This window comes from Toxorhynchites rutilus, chromosome 3, assembly GCF_029784135.1.
Source record: "Toxorhynchites rutilus septentrionalis strain SRP chromosome 3, ASM2978413v1, whole genome shotgun sequence".
Taxonomy (NCBI): domain Eukaryota; kingdom Metazoa; phylum Arthropoda; class Insecta; order Diptera; family Culicidae; genus Toxorhynchites; species Toxorhynchites rutilus.
The window spans coordinates 171,583,163-171,603,417 of NC_073746.1; the positions used below are offsets into that span (position 1 = coordinate 171,583,163).

A 20,255-nucleotide genomic window follows, 5' to 3' on the forward strand; every position below is an offset into this window, starting at 1 on the left:
TCAATGATATGGATGAAACGAGATGATGAAAGTGTATCCTTGTATAAATTATAAAAGTGCTCGAGTGATCATAATAACACAACAGTAGCTGTTTGTCGGAACGAAGTTCTTTGGAATAGATTAGCTGCGGTAAGTAGCGTGAAAAACCTCAAATTACCCCGGGACACACTGAATTAGAGACAGGAATAACAATACCTACGACAAATATGGATGATGATGCGTACCTAGAAAAGAGAAGAAAAAGAAAAAGAAAACGAATTATTGTTTCTATTTTATTATTTTCAATTTAGTCACTTTAACCAGGCTCATTCGTGACTCAAATGGAATAAGACTGAAATGCTCACTGCATTTCAAACGATGACAGTTATTCATCGTTATAAATAAGAATGTATTAAGCATTCAATAAAACGCCAATTTGTTTCTCTGGGCTTACAAGACCATTGTGAAGTTTCCTTATTTGCCAAGATTGCTGGTGAATAATAAATAGCATGCTTTTAAAATTCGATCATACCACACAAAGGCGATAGTTTCCAATAAAAAAATTCTAGGCATTCAGCCCGAGCTGAATGATCGTCACAAACGGCCGAAAAGCATGATGTTGAACAGAAAACATGTTTGGCGGGTCTGCAATCTGTTATACGAACGTAGGTATTACTACGTTCGGGACTCACCGCGCGCGACTCGTCGGTGGTGGCCTTTGGCTGGCCATATATACAAACGCGTGTTGTCGTGCAGTTGTTCAATCAATTCCACACGATCGATAGCTGGCGAACAACAACAACAACAACAACAACAACACATCGACTAACCGCTGCTGCGGTGATCCGTTTACCTGGTCCTCGTCGTCGTCGTTGTTGTTGTTGCGGTGTTGTAAGCGGTGGTTTGCAGTGGCTATTTACGCTGCAATGACGTGATACCCACGGCGGAATGGCAAAACCGGTCCCCCGGGGCAGCACAGCGCGGTGTGGACAACGCCACAAGTGCACTTGATCTCTCGCGCCTGTCGCGCTTTATACCTGCATGCTGCATTTCACATTACACGCATACATTCGCACCCTCTTCGCCTCGAATCTTGGAAACATGGGTGGACAGAGGCTTTTATGAATGGCAATTGCGCCTGCATTGGGCTGCTCCTGTTGGGCGGCATAACAGAATCTACGAGGACGAGGGCGTTTGGGCGAGGTCGAGTAGTAAATTGTGTTTGCGTACTTCAGTGCTCTCCAGATCCATGGGAGGTATTATATGATTTAGTGGACAGGTTGAGTGCGACTGGATGTGCAGAACGATTTTTTAAAATAAACACTTCCACTTCGGGAGGTTTTGCATGTGAAATAAAAAAAAATTTTTGAGGTGGGACTATGTCTAACCGGAATATATGGGGGGTAAAATGAAAACCTAAGCACAGAACATGCAGGAAAAAATTAAAGATTTCGAATGCTTATAACTCGAACATTTCTTACTTGATCGGAAGGATGTTTGCATCAATTGATAGGGAATATTTCCACACTTCTATCGCAATTAATAAAATGTTATTTTTCATTAGATAAACAATTGAATAACTGTAAAATATTAAGCGTTATCTGAATGCCCTAAGTGCCTCGTTTTGATTAGCCCGATTTACGGTTTCCCTAACACAACCATCAAAACCAAGCAGCCTTGGGGAAATCGGCATTGCAAATACATGAAAGAAGGGGGAGTTTTGTTCTCACCGAAAAATGTTCCCTAACACAGACTTCAAAACCAAGCAGCGATGGAGAAATCGGTATTGCTAACACATGAAAGTAGGGAGAGCTTTTGTTCCCACCGAAATGTGTTCCCTAACAGAGATTTCCAAACCAAAGTGCCTGGAGGAAATCGGCATTTCAAATTCATGCAAGTCGGGGGTATTTTTGTTCCGACTGAAATGTGTTTCCCTAACACAAGCTTCAAATCCATGGTACTTGGGGAAATTGGCATTGCAGATACATGTAAGTCGGGGGTATTTTTGTTCCGACTGAAATGTGTTTCCCTAACACAGACTTGAAATCCATGAAGCGTGGGGAAATCGGCATTGTGAATTCATACAAGTCGGGGAGTATTTTTGTTCCGATTGAAATGTGTTTCCCTAACACAGACTTGAAATCCATGGAACTTGGGGAAATTGGCATTGCAGATACATGTAAGTCGGGGGTATTCTTGTTCCGACTGAAATGTGTTCCCCTAACACAGACTTCAAAACCAAGGTTTCTGGGAAAATCGGCTCCGCAAATAAATGCAAACAGCGAGTACTTTTGTCCTCGCTTGCCTATGTGCAGACTGAAATATGTTTTTCCTAACACGATCTTCTAAACTTAGGAACCTGGGAAAATCGCGCAGACACTAGAAGCGAATGAACACTCAGTTCCTGGCAATGAGAAGGCGGACACTCTCGCAAAGGTGGGTGCCCAGGAAGGCGAATTGTTTGATAGACAGATTTCATACGATGAATTTTTCCAATTACTGCGTCAGAGTTCTCTCTTGAGTTGGCAAACCGATTGGGACACTGGAAGTCTTGGGCGGTGGTTATATTCAATTATTCCAAAGGTTTCTTCGAGAGCGTGGTTCAAAGATTTGGACGTGAGTTGTGACTTCATTCGTGTAATGAGTAGACTTATGTCCAACCACGACTCGCTAGATGTGCTTCTCCACAGAATAAATCTTATTCAAAGTAATGTTTGTCGGTGTGGAAACGGTAACGATGACATCGATCACGCAGTTTGGCAATGCACGGATAGTTACGCAGCCAGAGGGTACCTTTTGAATGCCCTTGAGGCCCAAAAATGACAACCCTATGTTCCTGTTAGAGACGTGTTGGAAACTCGCGATATCTGCTATGTGCAGTTGATCTATATGCTTGTGAAACGGTCTAGTATAAGAATTTAATGCTTCTGTGTTTTTCATTTTCGTTATAAGTTTGTTTATCCTGTCCCCTCATTTCACCGTCGCCTACCCTCGACAGATAGTCGAGCACCAGATGCTATCCCTGGTCATTATGCACAATGCTATAGTGCGTGCGGCAACCCTCGATTGAGACAACGATAACTCTTATCCATATTCCTAACCGAACCTAACCGCAAGTAATCGGTCGATTCCTATTAAACATATTAGGCTGTCAAAAAAGTCCTGCGGTATTTCCGCGAGGTGTCGTTGTAAGCGCGTAGTTCTAGTTGTATTCATTTTATCGAGTCATACTATAGCTTGTTGGAAAGGTATTTTTGCGCGCTATAATATAGTCCTTGACAGTGTTTTGTTTGGTTAAGTCGTTTGTGAGTTATAGTGTCGCAAATATGGAGCAAAATAAAGAGAAAATCCGACATATTTTACAGTGCTACTATGACAAAGGCAAAAATGCATCTCAAGCTGCCAATAAAATTTGTGCAGTTTATGGACCCGATACAGTTTCCATTTCCACCGCACAACGATGGTTTCAACGTTTTCGTTCTGGTGTAGATGTCGTCGAAGATGCGCCACGCTCCGGAAGGCCTGTCGTTGAAAATTGCGACAAAATCGCTGAATTAGCCAAGAAAGACCGGCATAGTAGCAGCCGTAGCATCGGCCAAGAGCTGGGGATAAGTCATCAAACCGTTATTAACCATTTGAAGAAGCATGGATTCACAAAGAAGCTCGATGTATGGGTGCCACACACGCAAAAAAACATCTTTGACCGTATCGACGCATGTGAATCGCTGCTGAATCGCAACAAAATCGACCCATTTCTGAAGCGGATGGTGACTGGCGATGAAAAGTGGGTCACTTACGACAACGTGAAGCGCAAACGGTCGTGGTCGAAGCCCGCTGAAGCGGCTCAGATGGTGGCCAAGCCCTCATTAACGGCCAGGAAGGTTCTGCTGTGTGTTTGGTGGGATTGTCAAGGAATAATCTATTATGAGCTGCTTCCCTATGGCCAAACGCTCAATTCGGACCTGTACTGCCAACAACTGGACCGCTTGAAGGTAGCACTCATGAAGAAGAGGCCATCTTTGATAAACAGAGGCCGCATTGTCTTCCATCAGGACAACGCCAGGCCACACACTTCTTTGGTGACGCGCCAGAAGCTCCGGGAGCTCGGATGGGAGGTTCTTTTGCATCCGCCGTATAGTCCGGACCTTGCACCAAGTGACTACCACCTGTTTTTGTCCATGGCGAACGAGCTAGGTAGTCAGAAGTTAGCCACAAAAGAGGCCTGTGAAAATTGGCTATCCGAGTTTTTTGCCAATAAGGAAGCGAGCTTCTATAACAGGGGTATTATGAAGTTGGCATCTCGTTGGGAACAAGTCATCGAACAAAATGGCGCATACTTGACTTAAAACAGATGATTGTAACTAATTTTATGAACAAATGAAAATTTAAAAAAAATACCGCAGGACTTTTTTGACAGCCTAATATATTTAAGTAGAAATTTTGTGTAAACAAATCATGAATTAGCGTCTCCGCAAAGCATATGCGATTGAGCCTTATAAATAAATGAATTGGAAAAAAATAAAATTAAAGATTTATGCACGCTTATAGGATGACCATTGTTCGATAGATTGCCGAGATGTTTGCATGAATTGATTCAAAATATTTCTATACGTCTATTGCGATAAAGAAAATTATGTATTCTGGAAACAAACAATTGAACAATTGAGAAATGTAGAACATCATCTAGAAGGGTACTTCACATTTTGACTGATTCATTTGTACGAGCAATCTAACAGGACTGGTAGAAAGAACACCTAAAGAAGTAGCGAGACACAAACCAGTTATGCGAATTGTTCGCAACGCTCATTGTAGTGCTTGCATTGACATTAGGAGAAGGAAGACATTTGCAGCTTAGGCACCCCTCTTGCACAAAAATTGCATCGAGCCAGAGTATAAAGAGATGTAATTTACTGTTTCTGTCCTAGTCTTGCTCAGACTTTCTCGAGGATACCAGTTAGGGTCGATGTACCAATAGTTCAAATCTAAGGCAACCGTTTGATTATTTTGCATATGTTGAAATGCATTATTCCAGTTTCTACATATGTTTGCGTACAATGAACTAATCCCACCATGATCATGATACCATTATACAGCTATCCCATTCCAAACCGATATAGTGGTTCTCAGATTTTTGTCAAAAGTGGTAGTTTTGTTCTTTATCGCAAAACATTAGACTCTTATTTTTTTTTATTAAGGTGCCTATTTTCATTTTAGGGGGTGGTCCGAACAATAATTTATTTCCACTTTTTCCCAAAAAAAAATTCTGATCGTGAATGTTTCCCCGCAGCGTTCTTCAACGGCTTAAAGATGGATACATCGGTAGGGTAAGTAATTCGCTTCGTGTTAGGATAGAGCGCTACCAATATAATCCCGAGGTCAAAACATAGATCGGATACTTCCGCAGCAGTATGAGACGGGTGTCCATCAACAAAGTGCACTACCGGAAACTTAACTTTGTTCTTCAAAGAAACGGGTAGAAAATATTTCTCACATCATGAATTTCTCAATATCCATCAATCATTTGGGACTTTTTTGCAAAGCTCCAACCACCAGAGAAGCTTCGTAGCAGTTCCTGTCAAATCCTCTGCATTGGCAAAATAACACCAGCCTCGGATATCGAAGTCGGAAACTAAACTACTTGTTGTTGACACTCCTTCCGGAGTTGGATTGTTATTGGCTCTCTGTGTCGGTCCAAAAAAAACTGCAAACCTTTTGCGTCCTAAAAATGCTACTGTCTAATGTACAATTTATAGATACGATAAAACATGTAACATGTACATGATTAAAATCCGGCTCTGTTACTGCTAAAATGTTAATGAGCCTGAATAAATAAAAACAAATGGGATAAAAGACGGGTGGGTAATGTTGGGGACATAACCGGAGTGACGTAGGACTATACAAAGGGGACAGCTTTTGTTAAATATATATTTTAAATATATTGTTTTATTTTCTTCTCCTACGTGAATGAAAAAATACCTATCTACCTGAAAAATGGATTAGTTTACTGTTTACTCTTTATGAATATGTTGATGGTTCTGAAAAGAACCTTTGGTGTTGTGTTTTTGTTATCACTCGATATTCCCATCTTGTTCGGTTAAACATTCCTGTTTAGCTGTTGCGTTTACCACTCGCCACAGCTTTCACAGTTGGAAAATTTCTTCCCATCCAGCTTGTGACATATTGTTCAGTAAATTACATTTAATGCGACGTGCCGGAGAAACACTTTGCCATTCATTGAAACTAATTGTTGTCTTGATGAGCGCCGAACCGAAGCTGCTCTGTTTTTGATGCGGGTTTTCTGATTGTCGTGAGCAGCTTTGCAAGCGAACTCGAGCACTCCGACGGCCGAAACTCTATAATCGCTGTTAGGTATACTAGTGCTCCGGCACCAATCCGTTCGGCCTAGTTACCCTTGCGGAGCAATCAGTGAATGCGACCAACAGGGAACTGGAGACCTGCACGGTTCGAGTGAGACTTTGCCTTTCCCTTAACTTGTCCTCCTTTGTTACGTCCACGATGCCGATGCCGTACCACCACACGGGTTTACGGTTTGAAAGAAAATAAGATATTTTTTTGGGGTCCGCGCGTTTTGTACTCTAGCGGTACACACTCACAGGATAGAGACAAATCGGCAGACTCAGCCAGAGGGGCGAGTCCAACGAGACGAACGAATGAGCGTTAAAAGGGAGCGATGGCAAAAAAATACATTCATTACGATTTGTTCGCTCGTTGGATTCACATGCAGGCTAAAAAGGGTTCTTTTCAGGATCACAAAATTATCTTCAATCTAAAGAGTTTATTGTTTTGTTATCACTCGATATCCCCATTTTGTTCGGCTAAACCTTTCTGTTTAGCTATTGCATTTGCCACTTGCCACAGCTTTCACAGTTGGAAAATTTCTTCCCATCTAGCTTGTGACATATTTTACAGTAAATTACATTCAATGGCACGTCGCATTACCACCACTCAGTATCGGATTGGAGGTAATTTTAACCTGTAATTGAACATTTGCGATGACGGTGGTACATTGTCGACTTTCAATGTGGGGTCATAATTTGGACCCCGAACTCTATGTTTACAAAAATGTCCAACTAAATATGTCGCATTACAGGTCCGTCCAATTAGCTAAATGTCGAGATAAGTGTAAATTACTGTACTTTCAATCTAGAAGCAATTTAAGAATTGGTGAAAATCAATAAGCTCAGAAAAACTGCCAAATTCACATACTCATCATATCCTGGCAAACAAATTATGAAAAAATCAATTTGTGTTTTATTATTATTTTGGATATTGTTTTAGAAAGCAAAGCTGTATTTCCTAAACTCTTTTTTGGAAGGTTTAATGGCCCTGAAAAGCGCCTTGTTTTATGGAATGGTTCCAATTTAGAAAACTTAGTACTCGTGGTTTTGAAAAAAACCATTTCGAACGCCCTCGATGCCGCCTTGTTCTGGATTTGCCACCAAAGCAGTTTGTACGAAGAACAAACGTTTTTCTTCTGCTACCTGCTGCCGTTTTGCGATTGCGTTTGCGTCCGCCTGTTGTTGTCTTGATGCCCACCGAAACAAAGCGCAAGCAGTTTTGCCAGCCAACTCGATCACTTCGGCAGCCGAAACTCTATAACGGCGGCTAGGTGGACTGGTGCACTGGTAATAACGCGCTCGGCCTAGCTACCCTTGCGGAGCAATTGGCGAATACACCTACGGGAAACTGCAGTCCAAAATGGTTCGAGCGGAATTTTGCCTTTACCTTTACTTTTCCTCCTTTGCCATGTCCAGACATGGCTGCTTGTGTTAGTTTGTTGATGTGTTGTGATGCGAACCGATCTGGTGTACGGTTTGAATGAGAATGATCGTTACGGCAGCGGAGCGGGGATTTTTAAGCTGACTGGCTGGCTCGAGAATTACGCATGTGTGAGACTGTGACCAATGTTTCGTTCATTTTTTTCTTTTTCCTTTCCAATCGTGCTTCATTGTATTTCGCTGCTGCTCTGGTTGCCCGTTTTGGTCGGTACGATTTGAGGAGCACAAAATGGACCAATCAAAAATGGGCACATAGTGCATTTTGACAATGCTTGATATTTCACAATTATTCAATTATTTATCTCGAGAAAAATGAAATGTTATTCGTTATGATAGATGCGTAGATATATTTCCTATCAATTGATGCAAAAACCTTTGCGATCTATTGAGAAATGCTCGAGTTATAAGCGTTCCAAATCTTGCATTTTTTCCTACTTGTTCAGTGCCTAGATTTCCATTTCACCCCCTATATCTTCCGGTTAGACGTAGTCCTACGTCAAAAAAAAATTTTAAGGGGTTGTAAGCTATTGCTTCGCGCCACTCACCACGCGTACCAAGAGAACCATCCCCAGAACATCATGGTTTTTTTGAGGTTAAGGATTTTCAAACAACTCACAATCTACACGATTGAGAGCTATAATTGGCATTTGCTATATTTTTGGCGAGAAAACGGAGACATCTGAGTGGTTCTTGCATCGGAGTGTTACTGAGGCTGAAAAGTGGTTCTGTTCTATTCTCCAGATATCGCCTCTTGCCACTACAATTTATTCCATGCGAAGACGCATGGTCTGACTGAGCAGTTTTTCAAATGAGGAATCCGTATGCTACTAGAAAGATGAGATAGGTTGTGGGTAGCAACGTGCAATAATTTCAAGAATGATGACAGAACTGCTTTTTTGCAATAAAGTTTCCAATTTTGAATAAAAACAGGGGATTTCAATATGCCCGTTTAATAATAAATTATCAATAATTCAATCTACCTGAAAAAAACCAAAGCTGAGGTCTAGAATTCGTTTAGAGATGTTTTTGTTGTGCCATGTGCATTAAGATACGGATTATCGCGTTTGACAGATAACACAATAAGCCCAAAGTCTTCCTTATTATTTCTTATTTTGATTCTCAGCAATTTCATCCAATGCGATAAAAGTGAATCAATTATATATTTCATTAGTAATCCCACTACCGGCTTCCAATTACTAAATACTCTCATTGCATCACCGGAACGATCTCAATTATTTATTAATGTTTATTCTTCGATGAACGAACCGAATTTATTCGCTGCTTCCAAGTACCCGTTGTTTGGTTACGTTGAAACGAAATCAATGGTATTGGCCTGCGAATGATTTCGAGCCGAAAATCGTACCATTAAACAATATTAACTCTTCTCTGGGTTGAGCATTGATTTCCGAGCTTGAATTTTCCCTTTCGCCGATATTACTTTTCGCCGTGGAGCTGAAATGCCCCTGAGAACTGATCTCAATCTGATCCGGCGGAATTTGAAAATTATACAATCGGCTGCGACATGACTCCGGGAGAAAAATCCGCTTATCCGGTCGTTCACATTTGAGCCTGCTGCGCGGATAGATGCGCGGGAACATCGCTGAAAAAAGCGAAATCTCAGAAAGCGCTCGCTTTGCAGGTGATAGCAAAGAAGAAAATGTAGTTGAATTATTCAACGTTATGATAATACGGTTTTTGGTGGCGGGCGTTGGCTCTTTTTCCGGAAAACTGTGGATAGTTGTTGATATGACTTCTTACTGCAGCTCTGAGAAGGAGTTTTATTTCGATTTTGAAGAAGGCTTCAGCTACGCCAACAGCAATCAGATCATTGACCTACCAATGCCACAGAAGCACCTTAATGAAGAACATTTCCAACAATTACCATGCTTGAAACACATCAAACTGAACCAAAGCTCGCTCCAATGACCGATAAAGCACGAGCTAGTGTGTGTTCCTCCAAATCTCATGCCGTTTGATGATGCCAACACGTACGTACGTGTACAGTTCAAGACCAAGGTCAGTTACGGATGCGGAAGAGACCAAATTGCTTGTATGCGCCAACAAACCCCAGAGACCGGAATCACTGATCTGTGCGTATATGACTGTGCCGACGCGCTTGTTTCCGTTTGGAAGAGTAATTGGCGCCGAAAACGGTAAACTCATTAGTAGGCAAAGCCACTAACTTATTCACTCAACCGTGATTTTTATGACGTATGGCGTCTGTGGGAGTGGGTTGTGTGAATCTGAAGTGGGTACGTGATAGCTAAAATTCAGATGACTTTGGATGTCCTAAACTGGAGTAATCCGTGCAGTGAAACGTGATTAGTAATCCAATCGTCGAACTTATCTTATCAGTTCTTTTGGAATCTAAACTATGCCAAGGTGAATCGCTGAACCGAGTTTAGTAACTTCTGATATATTTTCCACCCGCAAACTATACATCGAGTATCTCGAATAGCATTTGATCGAGTTAATCGACGGGGTGCATGATAAAGGACACACGATTATTTGTTTCAAAATAAGATTGATTCATCGTTGATATGCTGACATTCCACTAACAAAACAAAGCGTTCACTGTGTTCACTGAATTAAATCTAACCAACACAAACGATCAAAATTTGTCAAATATGTTTCGTAAGTTTCCCAATGCGTTCTGACGGGCTTAATGTTTCACACCTTCAATCATATTTCGTACCGCTGTTCCATCCATCCACTTTATTTGATACTGAACACCAATTTGTTTTAAACTGTGTCTCATGTCCAACTGTTTTCTAAGTTTTCCGCACGGAACAACTGTGTTCCTTAGAAACAGTAAGATTTTTGCAACCATTTTTTGCAAAAATATCTTGACAGCGTCACGACAATTTCGATAGTCAGCCCATACGGGAAAATTGCCTTCCAAACAAAATATTTTCAAAGAACTTTGACAACTTTTCATCCGGTCGCTGTGGCATTCCGCCTTCGATTTCCTTCTGAATCAGACTTTCTATCAGTCGTCAGCAGGGTTACCATATCTACAAAATAATCTGTATTTATACAGATTTTTCAGACTTTTTGAAACCAAGAATCTGTAGATACAGATTACAGATTTTTCTGATTTCCATACAGATTTACAGATTTTTCACAATAACGATCCAATATTAGTTATGGCTTGATCTCAATATTTTTTCCCAACTCACAAATTTTGAACATATAGCATTCGAATTATTTTGAATGAAAGTCACTTTGGCCTTCATATATAGCGTGTAGTACTGCTTTCTCATGTTCAATCTAAGGCGAAAAGATGCAAAAGTCCGCTTCATCGGCTTGTTTTACAATAATTAGCTAACACTGTTTATCTTTTTCCTACTAAAGCACAGTGAATTTGAATTTTTACGTGGATACCACCAACATCGTCAAATTCATAATTTGCCAATCAATGATACTATAGCTAAGATTATGCTTCAAAACCCTTAACTCTTTGCGATCGTATAAAATTTTGACATGTGTGTCATACTGGTTGCAATCATTCTTACTTGAAAAAGCAGTAATGTATAACTTTGTGAGATTATGAAAGATGAACAAGATTCCTTCTATTTTTTCTAAACTTCTGATAAGTATTTACTGAATAATGTTTCTTATGTTTATGTTTAAAAAATATTTGCTATAATGCTTCTTCGTGTGATATCTCTCGCATGTATCACAAAAATAATGAGTTTGGTGTCTTTCGCTTTTTATCTTTCTGTTTGGACATACAGAACAATGGTCTTTACACAGTGCTGCAATACATGGAGTTTTCCATTAATCAAGCATGGATGACAACTTTTGTTTATACTGAATACCGTTATCTATCATTCATAGTAGCACCGTTTTGGCTCGTGAATAAGTTAAAATTCGTTTAGAAAAAGTGTAAACTGAGAGCAGACAAAAGACCGCAAAGGGTTAATACAGATTTTCTGTGAAAAAACACAGATAATAAGATTTTTTGAGACCAAAAACACAGATTTTTTATGGCAACCCTGGTCGTCAGACGTTCCCCGAACACTTTAATATCGTTTGTAAAGTTGATTTGGATTTTTCTTACGCGAAAGTGATTTTTTCATACGGTAATCCTCTTGTTTCGAGGATATTTTGACAAGAAAATTGAAAATATGTCAAATTTAAGTCGATCAATTTTTGACCATTTCGCCCTTTGAAATGCGCTGTGCTGATTCGAATAATATGTTGGTGATGTCGCCTATTTCTTTCATCTTTCGCTTCCGTTACGTCAAACTCTTACAGGTTTACTAGCATCTTTAGCTTTAAGACTATTTTTGAAGCGTTCGCATCATTGTGTGCACTTGTGTTTTCGGCAGAGCATGATTACCGTTAGACAACATTCAAATGTTAAACCGGCAAATATATTTTAGTTTACTTAATACGGTCACGGTGATGTATTAAATGGGCTGAAAAGTCCCTGAATTTTTAATTTTTTTTTATTCCTTTTGTTTATTTTAGGCTCATCAGCATTTTAGCTGTAACAGAGCCGAATTTAAATCGTGTACATGTCACATGTTTATCATACCTATAATTAGCACATTACACAGTTGCCATTTTTCGGCGTTAGAGTATTCTCTTCTATAATACCATTGCTTATAGTACACATTTACATAGTAGCCATTTAGGCGTAAGAGTTTTCCTTCTGTTCTTCCATTATCCAGTTAAACCGGACAGCGGAGACAGTTGATTGATCATTGTTGAGTTATTTATAGAACAGCAGCCCGATGTGTCTTGCAGAGCAGAGCAGTTGTATGGATGAATCGATCTTATTTCGACCGTGGATCGATCTCCATCTCTGATGATTGTTGTGTGGACGTAGTTATTCTGTAACAACACAAAGATAGTCAATGAGGGCCCTGAGTTTTGAACTCACGATCGATCGCTTACTAAGTGAACGAGCAACCAATGTGGCTACGGAGACCCCTCTGAATTTTTCATGAAAACAATCGCTTTTTGGGAAAAGCTGTATTTATTCCTCAACATTCCTTTCTGTAGTACGAAACGGCCAAGTCTTAGAAATATGCCTCAGTTTCTGCGATTCGCGATTTGCGTTTCCTCATTCGATACGAATCTCTTTCCCTGGAGCCACCACTTGAAGTTTTGGAACGTATAGTAGTCGCTAGGGGGCGATAATGCCATGCGCATTCCCAAAAAAACGGAGACCTTCCCGGCCGTCCGTTGATTTTTTGGACTATGCAGACTGCCTATTGGACTCAGGAGTGTGGAAATGGATCCATGTTTCATCAATTGTCACAAAACGTCGAAAGAAGTCCACTGGGTTTCGCTTCAACAACGCCAAACCGGCTGTTGAATCATCAACGCGCCGCTGTTTTTGGTCGACGGTCAGCAAACGCGGCATTCATCGCGCGGATAGCTTTTTCATGTCCAAAATGTTGTGCAAAATGTATTCCATTCGTTCTTTTGAAATGCCTACGGCCTCAGCTAACTCGCGTAACTTCACTTTACGATCGCTCAAAACGAGTCGATGTACTTGTTTTACGATTTCTGGATTCGTAGCCTCTTCTGGGATGCATTACAACGAGTAAATGGATGCATTACATCAAGATGACCCATATCAGCCACTAGCTTAACTTGCAAAATCACCATTTTCATTTGGTGCTTTCAATTGGGTTTAATTGTCCAAACCAAACCATAGTATTCCGGAGCATGGCAATCGCTGCCTTTTAAACCGTGTAAAATAGACAATGCGTTCAATCACACAAACACCCTCCTTCGGACGGAATTAAGTCCGATATAGTGCATCTTTTTTATCTGTCTACCTCGGATTTCTTAACAAAAATCTTTAAAAAGATCTGAATTGTTCTGCAGTGTAACATCTTTCATTCGCAACACACTGTTGCTCTCAAACTTCGTTCCAAGCAAATCTCTATATATGTGAATGATGGCTGCTCGCTGTAAAATGAAATGAGTTAGAATGAGTTTCAAATTGGCTTTCTTTCAAGGGCAGAGACAAATTAACTGCGAATGTTTATAATCTCTATAATTTTAAAAGACTACTTTTTTTAGTTTTACTCTAGACAGCGTACAGCCAACAACATATGTTAAAGCTGAGATTTATTATGAACATTCTGGAATCTGCTTTTTGAAAATTACGAGGAAATCACACATGATGGCTATCAAAACATTCTATTAAAGGGTTGATCATTAAGTTTAATTCTTTCCTTAGGTAATATTAGCAGCATTTAACTAGCGGATTGAATGCAATAATTTCGTAGTACTACGTTAACAGTGCGGTGGGGTCTTGGACATCACCCTTATATTATTTTGTAAATACAAAATCTACTCCCTGAAGGTATAATTCCACGTTCAGAAGTGAATAATAAACATTAGGGGCGCAATCTAGTGAATACGGAGGGTAGTCCACCTATTCGTATCCCATTCGTATTTGAACTATGTTTTTAATGGTATTATAGACAAAATAATGCACTATGATATTAGAGGGGCTATAACAAGCCTATGGCGATCAGCATAAAAAAGGTCCGCTCGTAAACATAAGCGAAGATATTTTACCAAAAATATTTTTTTCGAATTAACCCATGATTTTGATGTGTATTGATAGTTTTTTTTATCACATTTGAAAAATAGATCAAAATTTAATTCATTCGATCTGACAATGGGCCTGATTCTCGAATACATTTCACGGTGGAAACGAAATAAGCGGCACGCCATTGTACTACGTTTTACGAGTTAATGAAGTCTCGAAGATAATAATGAGTTTTCAGGCAGAATGAGCACTTTTCAAATGAAAAATCATTAATGAAAATTAACTTCTTCGTATCTAACTGGTTCTCAATGTGAGTGGAAAACTTTGTTTTCTTCATGTGATATAATAATATCATACAAAAATTTCATCTGAAGATAATTTGATATTATAATGATATGTTTAGTGGGAAACTAATCTCGTATCCAGTTGTCGACACCGTACCGTTGTCATCGCGGATACGTTTCATTCCGTTTCCACCGTGAAGTGTATTCGAGAATCAGGACCAATATGTTTCTTATTCATTTGTGTGGTTCCTTGCAAAGAGCATTCGTTTCTTCTTGTAGGTCTCTAAACACCTTTAAAAGCTCTTCAAACATTGTCTGGGAATGCATCCAAGATGGCTGCCACTACAAAATGGCGGACTACATATTATGTCAAAACCCCGTTAATATGGGTATCAAATGAAAGGGCTTGACTAGTAGAGCACCGTTATTTATGAAAAATGCAAATTCAAGATGGCTGCCACTACAAAATGGCGGACTACATATTTTCTCAAAACCCTATTATTATGGGTATCAAATGAAAAGGCTTGACTAGTAGAACATGATTATTTATAAACAATGCAAATTCAACAAAATCCTACCGAATGGTGGACTACATATAATGTCAAAACCCAATTAATATGGGCATCAAATGAAAGGGCTTGACTAGTAGAGCACCGTTATTCATGAAAAATGCAAATCTATGATGGCTGCCACTATCAAATGGCGGGCTGCACATTTTCTCAAAACCCGATTAATATGGGTATCAAATGAAAGGACTTGAATAGTAGATCACAGTAGATCATACTTTTTTAAACGGTTTTATTTAGCTTGAACTGTTCGTATGTATGTTTGTATGTCTGTAGGGTTGTTCCACATTAATAGAAATTTGACCAATAGAAACTGACCGAATTTATAAAATACCTTTATCTCTGTTGTTATTTTAAAACTGCTTAAAAATCCAATTTGGCCGCCGCTACGAAATAGCTGATTCCAAATCATCTAAAAAAAAGGTTGATTGAGATATGTGTATTAAACTAACGAACTTGACTTGGAGAACCACTCAATATCGGCATCAAATGAAATTTTTTGACTGATAGAATACAGTACAATGGTTTTATTGCAGAGAAATATTCTAATGAAACAGATAATGTACCGAAAACTAAAAAATAAAATAAGTAAAACTTTTTAAGTTAAACGGTTTAATTGTGATTAAGCATAATAATGTACTTAAAACTAGAAAATAATTAGGCAAGTAGCAGTTAGCAGTTATCACAACTCTCCTTCATTAGTCTAGAGCATTGATAAGACTAAAATGAAATCTCTCCAATCAAAAGTCTTCTGGAGATTCGGATATCGATGAAATTGGGCGAGAATTGAGGATAACCCCAATTTGAACTACGATGGTTAGCAATTGGTCCATAATAAACGACTTCTGTCGAATTATTTTTAATTCCCCCGAAATGTGGAGAGCGGGCGGGTATGAAGCAGAAAGTGATGTTATTCTCCGAGCAATAGTTGCCCCCTTCTTTCATCTGGAACTGCTTTAAAAACTCCTGTCGCAAAGCCTTCAATTCGCGATCCGCGCTGACAAACGCAATTGCATTATTGCAGTGCAACTGTAGAACGCGACCGCGACGAGCGACGAAGCGTTTGATGGCGTTTATGCACGCGGCGGATGACAAATCGGGGACGACTTCAAAGTGCACGGCCTTCACCACTAAGCATACGAATAAAGCAACGTAGATTTTCTTAATATGTTAACGGACGCACGAGGAACGGCCCACAGTAATTCATACCCGAATGTGAGAATACTCGAGCTGGAGTGATGCGCACTGATGGTAAGGGTGCCACGATCTATTGCGATAGTCGAGGCTGGCATCTGAATCAGGTGATGCATTTGCGCACAACTCTGCGAGCTAACTGGAGACCCTGTAGTGGCCAGAGTCGCTAACGTGTCGTGGGCAGTAAGAACTTTGGACCACCATGGAACGTTCCAGCTGATAGTATGTTTGGCGAGGAGTAGAATAGGGAACCGTTTGTCAAAAGCTTCATTTAGGTTTCTTAGGCGGCCATCGATCCTGAGCAGACCGGAATCATCCATGAATAGGTTTAGATTTTTGAGTGGAGATTTAGCTGTAATCTTCGAAAGGTTGCTTTTACTCCCGTAGATGCGAAGCTCTGCTGGAAATTGTGATCGCTGAGCCAGGCATTTCAAAGGGATGTTGTATTCGATTGGAGAGAGCGCTCTCGTGAGGCGTTTATCGTGAGGAAGCATACAGTTGATATAAAAGGTTCGAATAACCTTGGCCAGCTCGGAGAATCTTTCCATTGCACTTGGATTTAATCCAGTGCAGCACGATGGTGGAGTCAGTCCAAAACACAACCGGCCCATTGAAAACAGTGTTGATACGAGAGTTGTTAACTAGCTGGCTTCCGAGGAGAGCTGCACATAGTTCTAATCGGGGAATAGGGAGTCCACGGAGAGGAGCAACTCGAGATTTCGTTTACATTGAAAAAAATGGACAAAAATACCTGATTTTTCATGGGTTTACCTTCACACGCACTGACGAAACTACCCATGTAGCATCAATCATAGTAACCCATGAGTCAGCAGAAAAAAATTGACAGCTCTATCAGTCGAACTCTATACGTGATCCAGTGGACGGGACTTCCGTTTCCTGACATGTATGTCCATGTTCGCCAGGTACACTGTTTGGCCGGTTGCACCGACCTCCTGTCCAAGCGCACGCAGCGATGTAGTCACTTTTCCCTCGATCTTCCTCTTCAGCATTCTTTTGAGCTTTTTGTCGTTCAGGGTCGTCGGCCGTCCGGAACCGGGCTTTCTTTCGATGCTCTTATTGTTGTACAATAGTGCCAAGATGTTGTAGATGCCGGAACGGGCGTATCCAGCGGCCACCAAGTGCCGCAATATGTCTGTTTTCGACGCGGCGGGGTACCGTTCTTTGAATGCGCAATGTAGCATCAATCATAGTAACCCATGAGTCAGCAGAAAAAAAAATGACAGTTCTATCAGTCGAACTCTAAACGTGATTGCGAAAACAGTGAAGCTACTCCGTTCAGAAGTGTGCGCATTCAAAGAACGGTACCCCGCCGCGTCGAAATTCGCGAATTTCTGGGCAAACCTGAAGCGTAAGATCTACTCTAACAATTTTGTCGCGAAAACTGAGAAAGAATTGATAATAAAAAGAAGAAAGAACTCAGAAACATGTCTACACGCATGCTTTCGTCGATTACTTTCGATGGGAAATTTATCAAACTTAATTATCTGTCTTAGTTACGTTACGTTCTCACGTTGACGGAACGTGGACGTTCTTCTCATAACGTTCTATGTGAACCGCACATGAAGAGTACGCTCAAGAGCACGTGCGTACGTATGAGAGTTCTCTCGCTTACCTCTATGGATACCACAGATAACTCCGTCGTCACGATAAAGAACAGATTATATCGCCAGTTTTATCGATTTTGCAGAAGTTCTCTCGGTGTCCTTATTATTCCTTCGCCATCTCGATTGTAGTTCGATGAATAATTCACTCGATGATCATTTATTTATTTATTTATTTATTTATTTATTTATTTATTTATTTATTTACTTATTTATTTATTTATTTATTTTTAATTCAACACTATCCGACTATAGGTCTTAATAGTAAAATATACTCAGATTGGGAAAAGCCACCTTGAGCAAACGTATAATTTTAAAAAAGCGGCATAAAAACCCAATATCTTTTCACAAAAAAAGTATACAAATGAAAATAACATTAAAATAGAGCAAGTAACAAAAATTAATAACAATGATGAAGATACAGGGAAACTTCGATATAACGTACCCTCGTTATAACGTACCCTCGATATAACGTCACTCGATATAACGTACATTTTACCTCGATATAACGTACACATTATCAAAGTCCAAAGGAATAATTTTTTGAATATTTTTTTTCTGAAAAAACAATGAATTATATGTATCTTGATACTGAAGCTTGTGTTGTACCTTCAACCAATCCCGAAATACAACTGTTTTGTGATTCCGGATTCTAAATGAATAAAACTTCAATCAACAGAACGAAGGGAAACATCATGAGAAAAGTTGGCTTCGTCCTCTAATTGAATTTATTCATCAACCTTACTCAAACAGCAACACAATAAGGTAATACAAGCCACGTTTCAGAGTTCTTTATTATGCTTCGATATAACGTACAATTCGATACAACGTACAATTTTGAAAGTAAAATGTACGTTATATCGAAGTTACCCTGTATTATACTAAGCATACATTTCACAGTTGCACACAAAATAGTCTAAAAAGACAAGTAATTTCCACGATGATTATATTCCAACGCCATCTGCCGAATAGGTTCATGAAGTCCATAATTAGTGCGGTGCGCTTCAACCCGTAACAATTGTTGATTCCGTTGAGGCCGAAGAGGGCAAACAGCTGGAGTCGCGACAGAACAGCAGGACAGTCAAACTGTCCTGACAGAATTTGATGAGCCGTCTTTGCAGTGATATCCTTGCGTCGCTGCTCAAGAGTAGCTATGCCAACTAGCTGGCAAAGTTCCTCATAAGGCGGTAAAGCATCATAATTTCTCCAAGGTAGCATACGACAAATTTTACGAATGAAGCATTTTTGTATCCGTTCGAGACGAAGTATCCAATAGTCATAATGCGGATTCCAAACAACACAGCTAGACTCAAGGATGGAACGTACTAAAGAGCATTAGAGAGTTCGTAGAGTGCCAGGATCACAATTGCCAATACGAAAGATAATTCCAAGCTGACGATACGCTTTGTTGATGATATAGATGTAGTGCTGTCTAAACGACATTGGGCTATCCAAAATAACACCGAGATCCGTGACGATGTCACTGCGCTGGAGTAACGAGCCATTGATGCTATAGTCAAACACTATGGGCTGTTTTTTATAAGTAAAGCTGATAGCAGTGCATTTCAGAATACTGATAGTCACGTGATTCATGCTGCACCACTCCGCGAATAAGTCAATCAAGTTTTGAAGTTGCAGACAGTCTGAGGTCTCAATTGGCAGATAAATTTTTACATTGTCAGCGTAGCATAACCTGGTTTCATGAGGCAATATTCGAATAATGTCGTTAACGAACAGCGAAAATAGCAAAGGTCCTAAAATGCTACCTTGCGGTACTCCGGAACCATTCTGGAACCACCTCGATTGGGAAGAACCCACTAGATATGTGCGTAGCCACGAAAGCAGGCCAGATGATACTCCTAGTTTGTTGAGTTTTGCCAGCAAGATTCCATGGTCCACACGGTCGAATGCAGCTTTCAAATCAGTGTAAATGGTGTCGATCTGATTACCTTGTTCCATAGTACGCAAGCATAGCGATGTGAATTCCAATAAATTAGTTGGAACTGATCGACCAGGGTAAAAACCATGTTGAGCAGTGGATATGTAACTTTTAACCCGAAACAGAAGATGTTTATAAACAATGGCCTCAAACACCTTAGAGCAAGCGCACAGAGAAGTGATTCCGCGATAGTTCTCCACACTATGCTTGTTGCCATTCTTGAACACAGGAAACATGAATGATGATTTCCAGCTATCAGGAAACTTTTGCCTTCGTAGAGAGATGTTGAATATTGAAGCGATTGGAGATTTCAGTGTTTCACAACATTTTTTCAATAAAGCAGCAGGAA

General features: G+C 40.0%; 1 protein-coding gene across 5 annotated transcripts in view; it reads right to left on the bottom strand.

Moving 5' to 3' along the window:
- LOC129774736 (rho GTPase-activating protein conundrum) overlaps window positions 1-20,255 on the bottom strand; it is a 231,034-nt gene that overhangs the window by 179,382 nt on the left and 31,397 nt on the right. For 2 of the 5 annotated variants that reach the window (XM_055778656.1, XM_055778654.1), the window contains exon 2: window positions 200-224. The exons of 2 other annotated variants lie outside the window; for them this stretch is intronic. The gene's annotated coding sequence lies outside the window, so the exon portion shown is untranslated. Of the gene's footprint in view, window positions 1-195; window positions 225-20,255 lie in introns of all 5 variants that reach the window. One more of the 5 variants, XM_055778655.1, reaches the window with a different exon arrangement.